Source organism: Malus domestica, chromosome 05 (assembly GCF_042453785.1).
Source record: "Malus domestica chromosome 05, GDT2T_hap1".
Taxonomy (NCBI): Eukaryota; Viridiplantae; Streptophyta; class Magnoliopsida; order Rosales; family Rosaceae; genus Malus; species Malus domestica.
In genome coordinates, this window is record NC_091665.1 from 40,301,504 (window position 1) to 40,313,725 (window position 12,222).

Here is a 12,222-nt window from a genome sequence, read left to right on the forward strand (position 1 = left end):
AAGTGTATTTGCCTATAATTTATGGCTAAATCCAAATATAATGGTAACGGATTCATAGTTTTCTTTAAAGTATTTATTTATTTTCTTAAAATTGTTATTTTTTTTAGCTAACGATATTATCTACACTAAAGGAGAATGGGTGGACCTAGTCTCACAATGAGCTAGCAATGATGTGGTTCAAATTCCTCTTTTGCGAGAATCGAACCTAAGACCTCTTACTTACAAGTGAAGAGGAATATCACTAGATCGCAGTATTAGCATCTTAAAACCGTTATTAAAATTGGTATTTAATCTAAATTTGCCTTTTTCGGTATTAGTATTATGTTTGACTATATTAATTTTTTTTCGTTAGATTTAGTATAAATATGGACGTAACAATCATGTTTATTTATTTCTAATCAAGTCTTAATCTTGTTTAAAGAGGTGTGACACGAAAAAGTAGGTATATAAAGAGTGATGGTTGTGCCCCAATATTCCCTTGTCTGATGATGAATGCTTAAAATAAACAATAGTTTGCAAAGCATGCTAGATGGCTCTCAAGCAAAACAAGATTTTCATTTAGATTAAAAGAAATCGCAATTTTAAAACATAATTGGTGAGGGATAATGACAATAATCAATCCAATATCTAATTTTACTATATTTTATGTTATAATATTCTAAACTATTCTAATTTAGACTATATGAGAGGTCGAATTGAAAGCACAAGACTTCTGAGAGTCATCCACAATGATAAACGCGTGGATATTATAGGCCATTCGGTAAATTAATTGTTCCAAGTTAAAAATAGAATGGGACATAGAGAAAGAATCAAGGCATTTTCGTCAATTCACTGTATATAAATAGTGGCTTTTAACTCAGTTTTAGTATAGTTATAATTACATTAAACTATCTTATAATATTTTTAATAAAACATCTAATATTCTGACCATAAAATAAATCTTTAATTTACAAGAACGAAAGACAAACTTAAGTGCAAATAACAAACACTAATCTCCGACCAACTCGAATATCCAATAAATCTCTAATTTACAAAAACGAAAGACAAACTTAAGTGCGAAGAACAAAACCTAATCTCTAACCAACTTGAATAACAAATAAATCTCTAATTTACAAAAACGAAAGACAAACTCAAGTGCGAAGAACAAACACTAATCTCTTACCAACTAAGATAACATGTAAATAAAAAATAAATAAATAATAGAAAACAAACTCAAGTGCGAAGAACAAACACTAATCTCTGACCAACTCGGATAACAAATAAATCACTTATTTACAAGAATGAAAGACAAACTTAAGTGCAAAGAACAAACATTAACTTCTGACCAACTCGGATAACCCACGTGGGTCCAATTTCATGAATAAATAGTAAGTATTAGAATAATTTTAAGGTGATGAAAGTAAGAAGATGGTGGGTGGATAGGTAGGGCCGTAGGTGCTTGTGACCTAATGAAATGAAAGATGATGATTATGTGGTCGGGTAAAGACGGTAAAAAGCCGCAACAAAAGGCCGCAAACTAGGTCAAGTTGGGTTGGTTCAAGGCTTTGGTCTGGCCCAATTTCATTTTTTACCACTTTTTTAATTGTGTTTTATTACTAATTTGTAGGTGAAATGACGTTTAGGGATGTGCTTAAAAGCATAACCCAGCAAATAATGGTAACTTTGATTCGGATGAAAGCAAAATATGGAACCTGTTCTTCCCATTAAATTGGGCCCACGTCAAAGGGATTAGACACATAAGACTACACATCAGAGCTCAATCATCGGTTATTATTCTTATAGAGTAAATTGTAATAATGGTCATTCAATTTTAATCAAAACTTTAATCATATTGAAGCAGTGATCCCTCAACTAAAAATCTATTACCATTGGTCCTTCAACTCATCAAAATGTGTAGTTATGGTCATTTTCATCAAGTTCGTCAGAATTTTGTCAAAATGAGTTATGTTGGAATGACCATTGCTACAATTGGGGTCCCTCTATGGTCATTTTCTTCAACTTCGTCAGAATTTTGTTAAAATGAGTTATGTTGTAATGACTATTGCTACAATTGGGTTACGAGTTGAGGGACCATTGCTCAAATTGGGTTAAAGTTAAGGAACAATTTCTCTAGTAGGATTAAAATTAAGGACTAATGGTAATAAATTTTTAGTTGAGAGATCATAGTTGCACGTTTTGATGAGTTGAGAGAATAATAGTAATAAATTTTTAGTTGAGGGACCATTGCTTCAATTGAGTTAAAGTTAAATAACCATTGCTACAATTTACCCTTCTTTCAAATAACCTACTTATCGTTATTTTAGAGCATTGAAAATAACCAAACCCTAAGTTGAAAAGCCCTTATTGCCAACAATTCATGAGGAAGGTGAGGATGACGACCATTCATCAACACACGTTGTTAGACCCCACATCGCCCAAGGGAGTGGATCCTCTATGCCTTATATGTACATGCCCACCTACATATAGCATGAGGCCTCTTGGGATATCATTGGCTTCGAGTTCCATCAGAACTCCGAAGTTAAGCGAGTTCGTGCCAAAGCAATCCCATGATGGGTGACCACTGGGAAGTTCTCGTGTGAGTTCTTAGAAACAAAAACATGAGGGCGTGGTCAGAGCCCAAAGCGGATAATATCGTGCTAGGAAGAAGTCGAGCCCGAAATGTGGTGGGGGCCCGGGGCGATATGTGACACACGTGCTACTGGCTCAAACAAAGGGCCGCGATCCTGCAAGCAGACTTTAAAAATTCGCCCTCAATTCAAATTGCAACTCACCTACGTGAAGCAATAATAGCTAAGAGCAAGTCCACCCCTAAGGACTTTGCGCCAGCACCCATCGCATTTATCCACTCAAGTGAACAGTGATAGACTGGAGTGAACAGTAATAGGCCAAAGCATCTCCACCCCTAAAAAAATGCGTTGGCACCCAGCGCATTTATTTGGTGTGTTTTTTTTTTTTAGTTTATTTCGGATAAGATTTTTAACCAATTTCGGATAAAATTTCAAATACACACTAAAATAAAATTACATACTCATCAAATAAACTTAAAAAAAAAAAACACACTAAAATAAAATTACATAAACTCATCAAATAAACTATAAAAAAAAAAACACACTAAAATGAAATTACATAAACTCATCAAATACTCTTTATTCTTCAACCACAAGCTTTTTGGTATTTTTTTTCACACAAAAAGTATATGAAAGCTTTGGTAGAAAGTGTAGAAAATATTGAAATGTGGTGTAAGGTGGAAGATGAGGGTTAGGTATTTATAGAATTTTTTTTTTTAAATTTTCTGTATTTTTTAATAATTTTTTTGTATTTTTTAATAAATTTTAATTTAGTTAATTAACGTGGACCGTTGATCTATGATCGAACGGTCCATTTTAAAAGTCAAATTTAAATTTTTTTTACCGTTGGAAATCCAACGGTCTAGAAAAACTAGCCGTTGGAAATCTAATGGCTATGAGCACGCCGCGTCACTTCGGAGCACAAATGGGCTGACAGCCCTCTGCAAGCTTGTCGGCTACTCGCCCTGGGCGCGAATGTCGTGCACGCGCCAGCCAAATAGGCCAGCTCTTGGGTCTGTCAAAATTGGGCTGGTCTGTTGCCTGGCATGGGCTGGGTGCCAGGCAACTTTGTGGGCTGGAACAAATTGACTGAGGGCCAGTCTGTTTTTTGTGCTGGGTCCTGGGCAAAGCAAGCCCCGGTGGACTTGCTCTAATAACCATTGCTCAGCCATATGATGGTGAATTTGTTTCAAACTTTGTAACACCGGCTTTCAATGATATAATTCAAACTATTATAGAAGGATCAACAATTCCACAACTCTAACAATGTAGTCCTTTATAATTGGCAGATTGACCCAACTTTGTTGAGTGATAGATTGCACCATGACTTATGATCGAGATGGTAGTCGTGTAATTTTCACTAAACAATATATAGGCTTGTATATGCATTCACGGATTTAGGATTTTTTCCTCCTAAAAAGCAAGATGAAGTGGCATGACACTTTAACTAGTTGCCCTTGACCACATACCTTCACTTAGTCTCTTTAGGACATTTTGTCAATCATCTTATTCAATCATAGTTATATTCATTTAGGTGTGCAGCAACTTGTAGAGGAGCAAGAGAAATTGTATACTTCGGCTCTTGTGTGAATCCGTCAATGTCTTAATAATCATATCAATGATTTTAATTTAAGATTTACTTTAAACATTCCAATTAGAATGTGTTAGGAAACTACATTCACATGTTTAGCTGTAATTCGAAGAATAAAATGACAAAAAATAGTTAGTGATGATGTGTTCTGACAAAATCAAGATCAAGCTAAACCAAAATGAATAAAATCCATATCAATATATATATTTTCAGATGAATAAAATCCAATTAAATTAATTCAAAATTCCAAAGTTTTCACACGAAATACTAAATACCATATAATTAATTACGTGATAATTGGCCTTGGAAGCCCGAATAAAATGCAGATTGTATCCCATCCAGGTATCACATAAGCATGTGCAATTAATTAAACTTAAGCATATAATTAATTAATTAAAACAGATCCAAGAAAATTAAAATTCACACACACACGCACGCTGTGGGCCCTCGCGGCATGTGTGAGTGCGTCCGTACTGGTGTGATGGTATCACGGTACAAACTACAAACATGAAATCACCTATTTCATTTCATTTACCACGGTTGATGTCAAAACTAATATTTTTGGTCAATCTTGAGGATTACTCAAATTGAATTTGACAATCTCTATTAGTTCATTTTGATGATGTATGTCGAACAAATCAAAATCTTATTTTTCTTTCACGCAGACCAAAAGCTCATATACCATAATCTATAAGTTCCAGATAGTGAGATCCGAAGAAAATCCAAATTAGTAAACGTTGAGCATTTAATTTGATGTAAACCACAACACGAATCAAATCATTTAACAACTTGATAGGTGTAAACTATAAAATAATAATCTTCATATTTAACATCTTAACAGGCGTAAAATAAAAAAAAATTTATGAAGTTGAGCCGTATAATTCATAAAAGTTATATAAAATTTATAAACTGCAAATGATTATTTACCATAATGATGAATTAAACCCTTGCATAACATAGGTGCGAAGAACAAACATTAACTTCTGACCAACTCGGATAACCCACGTGGGTCCAATTTCATGAATAATTAGTTAAGTATTAGAATAATTTTAAGGTGATGAATGTAAGAAGATGGTGGGTAGATAGGTGGGGCCGTAGGTGCATGTCTGCAACTTGTGACCTAATGAAATGAAAGATAATGATTTTATGGTCGGGTAAAGACGGTAAAAAGCCACAACAAAAGGCCGCAAACTAGGTCAAGTTGGGTTGGTTCAAGGCTTTGGTCTGGCCCAATTTCAATTTTTACCATTTTTTAATTGTGCTTTATTACTAATTTGTAGGTGAATTGACGTTTAGGGATGTGCTTTAAAGCATAACCCAGCAAATAATGGTAACTTTGATTCGGATAAAAGCAAAATATGGAACCTGTTCTTTCCCATTAAATATTGGGCCCACGTCAAAGGGTTAGACACCTAAGACTATACACCAGAGCTCAATCATCGATCATTATTCTTGTAAAGTAAATTGTAGTAATGGTTCATCAATTTTAATCAAATTGGAGCAATGCCTCTCAACTAAAAATCCATTATCATTGGTCCCTAAACTCATCAAAATGTGTAGCTATGGTCATTTTCGTCAAGTTCGTCAGAATTTTGTCAAAATAAGTTATGTTTGAATGACCATTGCTACAATTGGGGTCCCTTAACTCATCACAACGTGTAGCAATGGTCATTTTCGTCAACTTCGTCAGAATTTTGTTAAATTGAGTTATGTTGGAAAGACCATTGCTACAATTGTGTTAAGAGTTGAGAAACTATTGCAACAATTGGATTAAAGTTAAAAGACCATTTCTCTAGTCGGATTAAAGTTGAGGACCAATGGTAATAGATTTTTAGTTGAGGGACCATAGTTGCAGGTTTTGATGAGTTGAAGGACTAATGGTAATAGTTTTTTAGTTGAGGGACCATTACTACAATTTACTCTTCTTTCAAATAACCTATTTATCGTATTTTAGATCATTGAAAAGAACCAAAACCTAAGTTGAAAAGCCCTCATTACCAACAAATCATGTGGAAGGTGAAGATGGCGACCATTCATCAACACACGTGCTATTGGCTCAAACAAAGGGCCGCAATCCTGCAAGCAGACTCTAAAAATTTGCCCTCAATTCAAATTGCAACTCACCTACGTGAAGCAATAATAGCTAATAACCATTGCTCAACCATATGATGGTGAATTTGTTTCGAACTTTGTAACACCGGCTTTCAATGATATAATTTAGACAATTCAAGAAGGATCAACAATTCCACAACTCTAACAATGTAGTCCTCTATAATTGGCAGATTGACCCAATTTTGTTGAGTGATAGATTGCACCATGACTTATGATCGAGATGGTAGTCGTGTAATTTTCACTAAACAATATATAGGCTTGTATATGCATTCATGGATTTAGGAATTTTTCCTCCTAAAAGGCAAGATGAAGTGGCATGACACTTGGCTACATACCTTCACTTAGTCTCTTTAGGACATTTTATCAATCATCTTATTCAATAATAGTGATATTCATTTAGACGTGCAGCAACTCATAGAGGAGCGAGAGAAATTGCGTACTTCGGCTCTTGTGTGAATCCGTCCATATCTTGATAATCATATCAATGATTTTAATTTGAGACTTATTTTAAACATTCCAATTAGAATGTGTTAGGAAACTGCATTCACATGTTTAGCTGTAATTTGAAGAATAAAACGACAAAAAATAGTTAGTGGTGATGTGTTCTGACAAAATCGAGATCAAGCTAAACCAAAATGAATAAAATCCATATCCATATCCAATTAAATTAATTCAAAATTCCAAAGTTTTCACACGTAATACTAAATACCATATAATTAATTACGTGATAATTGGCCTTGGAAGCCCGAATAAAATGTAGATTGTATCCCATCCAGGTATCACATAAGCATGTGCAATTAATTGAACTTAAGCATAATAATTAATTAATTAAAACAGATCCAAGAAAATCAAAATTCACACACACACGCACGTTTGCTCGTTTTGATTAGGCTTCCTTTAATGGATGTGATGACATTTCGTGCTTGCAACCTTGCTGGTTGTATCGCCTCATGCATCTCTTTTAACTAACTAAAAGCTTGAACTTCTTCTGGGTTAAAAAGCTTGCTTCTCTTTTCTTGAAATATCTTTTTCGTAGAGTCAGGTCAGACATTCGCATATTCTCATAAGGTTAAATTTGTCACAACAACTATATCATGGGCATGGAAGAAAACCCCAAACCAAATGAAAATGTACTTTGGAACTTTATAATGTGAGGAAAGAAGGAAATACCAATTCACAAGAAGACAAACTGTCCTTTTAATACTCCTCACTAACACCCACTCATTAGAAACTGTAAAAACATGTATAAAACAATGGTCCTGGAAAATTAAATTAAATTCATGTCACAGCAACTGGATAGTCGGGCAATTAATTAAAGTTTCAATCAAAGGGCGCAAGGAATAAATTATTAGGAAAACTAATGAAAATGGTTTGAAAACTTTGACTTTTAATGATAAGGACAAAATAAAAGGTAAAGTGAATAGTACCAGGATTGATTTTTTAGTGTAAAAATGTGGTTTTTCGTTAAAGTGAACAGTACCGGGTGCTTTTCGTTAAAGTTCCCTAAATTATTTGGCGTATCTGGAACACTTGTTACGTAATACGTTTTTTTATGTATTATAATATTAGTTTGCAAGACATCTAATAAGATTGAATTGATACAAAGAAGATTAACATGACCCCTTGATAAGGATTTTACCACCTGCAAAAGTAGGAATAAAAACACTTAAAAATACTTTCAAGAGAATAAGGAAGTCGTAGTATAGTAGCTCAAGTAAGATCGTTTCCGTAGGGATTGAATGAATAATTTATGTTAAAACCAAATCTTAATTAATTATTTGAAAACAAAGTTTAGAAGAGGTTGATTTTATGACCTAAAATATTAAAAACGAATTTAATTAAAAACAATTAAATAAATTGGGAAAGTAATTAAAACAAAAGAAAATAGTTTTGAAAATAAATTTAAGCACTAGGGTTCCGCTGCTACCTTAACAATCCTACATAGTTTTTCCAATTACTTATGACTTACACATGCATATTTGAAGGTTAGGTTTTCCTAAAATGTATCCTATTTGGAACCTCCAACATAGAACATATATCTAACATGCAACCCGTCCATGACGTTCAGATCGAATGTGAACATACAAGACTCATTAAGTTTTGTGAAAACCTTTTGAAAAACCATATAACTCTTAAGACGTGTCGTCTATCCTAAGAAGTTACACATATTAACCACAAGAAGCCATCGTCAATTTCAGGGACAGCTCTCCGCCAAAATTGCATCAAATTACTTTTCTAAATATCCTAATGGTGGCCAATCATCAAGACAATTAAATAGTTTAAACCGGTGATTAATAATTCAAAACTTACATGCATAATATCATAAGAAAATTGAAAAGAAACTACATATTTTTGCTAAGGCTTGGGGCCTCGCCCTAGCAAATGAAACTAGTTACAAACAACCATAAAACAAAATATTATTGAGAACATGGATAGAAAACACATTGAAAATAAACTTGAATCGTCAAAAGCTCTCTAAAGCCAAAGTATTGTGTTCTCCCCATGTTCTCTCCCTAGCTAAATATCTTTATTTATACTACTACAAAATAAAACCCTAAAAGGCCTTAGAATAAAACTAGGAAACATAATAAAGAAATAAAACAGAAAATAAAAGATTTCCTATTTGAACCAAAATTCGGACTTCTCAGAAATTTAGTCTTTTGACCAACTAAATCAACTCCGATTTGGTCTCAAAATGTCTCTTTTGAAAGTTGAAGACGTCCCCTACAAATTTTTAGAAGGAATCTTCCTTACAATATGCCAAACCTCCAAAATGCCCAAAACATCCAGAAACGTTATTCTGGGAAAGATGCGCGCTGAGCCTTTATTTCATCGCTACGGTCAAACGGCTAAGTAGAAAAATCTGAAACTTTGATACAATCATTTTGAAACACTCACGAACATCCTCCAATTGGAAGCACTCCAAAATTCATCTGTTTGATCACTTTTTGCTCCAGAGGAAGTCGAATGTCCTACATTAAAAATATATAATAAAGTATCAAAATTATATCAAAATAATCAATAAATTAATACTAAGGTTAGGGTAAAATATATAATATAATATGAACTCATCACCCCTACGCAAAAATCACATGCATAAATAAAAAAAAATTAAGTAAAATTGTATCACAACGTAGCGGTCACATAGGCGCATTTCAAACTTGGCAAAATCATGGGAAGGAAACAATATAAGATTTTGTGAGGCATCCAATTCTGTCTCTCATAGGATGATAAGCCCATGCTCTTAAATATATGGTCCCCAACTTTTCATAATTTGGATGAGAACTGTAAATGAAACTATCTTAAAAGTGGGATTTTTTGTAGATTTTCTGTACTTCATGTTTTTTTGCACAATGTTTTATAATGTTACTACAAGAATTAATGTTAAAATGAGAGGTGACAGAGAGTCTTAAAGAATCCCGCTTTGAGAGTCTCTTTGGCATTTCACGCCTTGTAATCATTTTTTGGGGTACTATAGAACATTAATTATGATCAGTGATTACTTAAATTGTGGTGATGGAGCATCCCATTGAGTGTAATTTTCCATTCCACACTAATAATTATTAGGTGAATGATGCTCAATTATAATCACATATTAAAGCTTGACAATCTATTGGTAGCGACAATAGAGGAAATATGCATAATTTGCATATCCCCACACAAACAAGATAAGGTGCACATTATGTTCGCACTTAACCTCTTGTGCAATTCTTGGAAGTTGTGTGGAGGCAGCTTCATTAGGAGATGTGAGACAACCTGACGATTAACGTGCATCACCAATCGCTCAATTATCTCTTACCGTATAAATTCCATATCCATTCTCAAATTTTTGTTGTTAGTTGATAGTTAAACATGTTGTGTATTCATCATCTTTAGTAAAAAATGAACTATTCAGATCAGAATCGCATGGTATCATTGTGTATATCTGTTTAAAGAAATACTAGACGTTAAAGAAAAGTTCTTCCTCCTTTTGTTCCTCTTTATCTCAAATCCCATATCATCATTTTCATATACTTGTTGATTGTGTGTCTCTCTCCGGTTCATATTAGTTTTGCGTCCAAATTCATTTGAAAATTATTGAGATTGACAACGTAAAAGGTTTATATTAGGCGTCGTGTTTGATCTTCATTTCGATGTCTCCTGCGATTAAATTGAAGAACTTTTTATTGTTTGAAGTTGAGCATTGTAATTATTTTCATACCTTTGACACTAATTTAGAGCTTAATAACATCACATGTTGAATAACTATATTCCTTTCTATCATTCGATTCATTCCTCGATGCCAGTCACTGCCATAGAGAGCGAGCGGGACCATTACCAGTTGGCACATAGGAATCCATTTCTTTTGGAATTGGATCCCATCCGGATTCATTTTGTGAAGATCTTAAGGGTTCTCACATCTTAGCTATTCATCGTGTATCGTACGGTTATAAATTATTTAACTTTTTATTTAAAATTAAACATAAATAGTATCTAACGAAAATTGATCACACGATGTACGATGATGTACAATAAACGGCTAAAATGTAGGGATCTCTAGGATCTCTATAAAATGAATCCAAAGAGTATCCTCTTCCATTTCTTTTGTTGCAGCCTTTGACCCAAAATGTCTTTTTCTCGTGTCAATTTTCTTGACCTAAGAGTATCTCCTCCCACCCCTCAATTGCCCTTGTAATCGAGTTGAATCGCTCCTAACCCACCAAAATTTGCTCCAATTAAGAAAAACTAGAGGGCGATTGGGCCTAGCGCTGCTGCCCTTTCGGCACACTTAAAAATTAATTACATATTTTTGTGAATTAGAAATTATTTTTGTGAATAGTAATTGTCATTGTCCTTTCTCTTCTCAAACGGGTAGACTTACACAAAGGCAAATCCTATTTAGAGTGAATAGTAAGGGTAATTTCACTGCTCCTGCTCTTAGCTCCTGAAACGGGTGAAGATGCTCTAAGAAAACAAAAAATGCAGGCTTTTTTACCACTATAATTTGCTGCTACGCACCCTAATTTGTGCACTTATGAATACTTAGCTTTAGAGTTTTTTTATTAACATCCCATGTGTTGTTGAATACATCCCACTTAAAAATGTAATACTAAACAATTTGTAACTCTAATATGAAATGACTATTCGAGCCCTCATAGCTACTCTTACTCTCCATTGTAGAACAAAACCCTAAAAACACAAACACATTGATGAAAAAAATATCTTTTGATGAACGGAATAAAAAATCAAGTTTTGTCCTCCGTTCATTCGTTGGTTTTCACATTCAAGAAATTATTTAAATAATCAAATCAAAATTTGACTTTTTGCAAAGCCCTGCTCTAATTGGAATCCAATAAATAAGAAGAAAATTGAAGAATGTTGACATTTTAAGATGTAATTAAATATAATAATCTTGTGGCTGTTTGATGATGAAGAAATTCAATGTTTTTTGGCTGGTTGGAACTGACGTGACCTTGTAAGAACAATTCCTACCATTGGCCCATCAGGCTTAGAATCTAACATGATTGTTCAAGAAAATTTGACAAATGTTTATAAATCAAACGGCAAGATGAAGATTTTATACAACAATTTAATTCATCTTTCTTGTCTTTAAAATGTGGATTATTCTTTTGTTTGAAAGAGATGAAGAGTTTGATGTGTAGTTGATTAGTTGATGATTGTGAGGTGTGTGAGATGTGAGGTGTGAAGGTACGTGAGGTGTGTTAAGAAAATTTTTAATTTAAAAAGTACATGTGGGGTATAGTCAACAAAATGTGGGGTGTTAATAAAACAAGTCTTAGCTTTATTATAGCATGTAGGCACTAATTAATTATAACGTATTTTTCGGGATTTTCTAGTATATTCTAAAATATTTTATATCAAGCGGTGTTTGATGGTTAGATTCTAAGTTAAATATGTACAATAAATAGTATTAATATTAAAAAACTTGATAATATAAGATAGTCAAGAGCA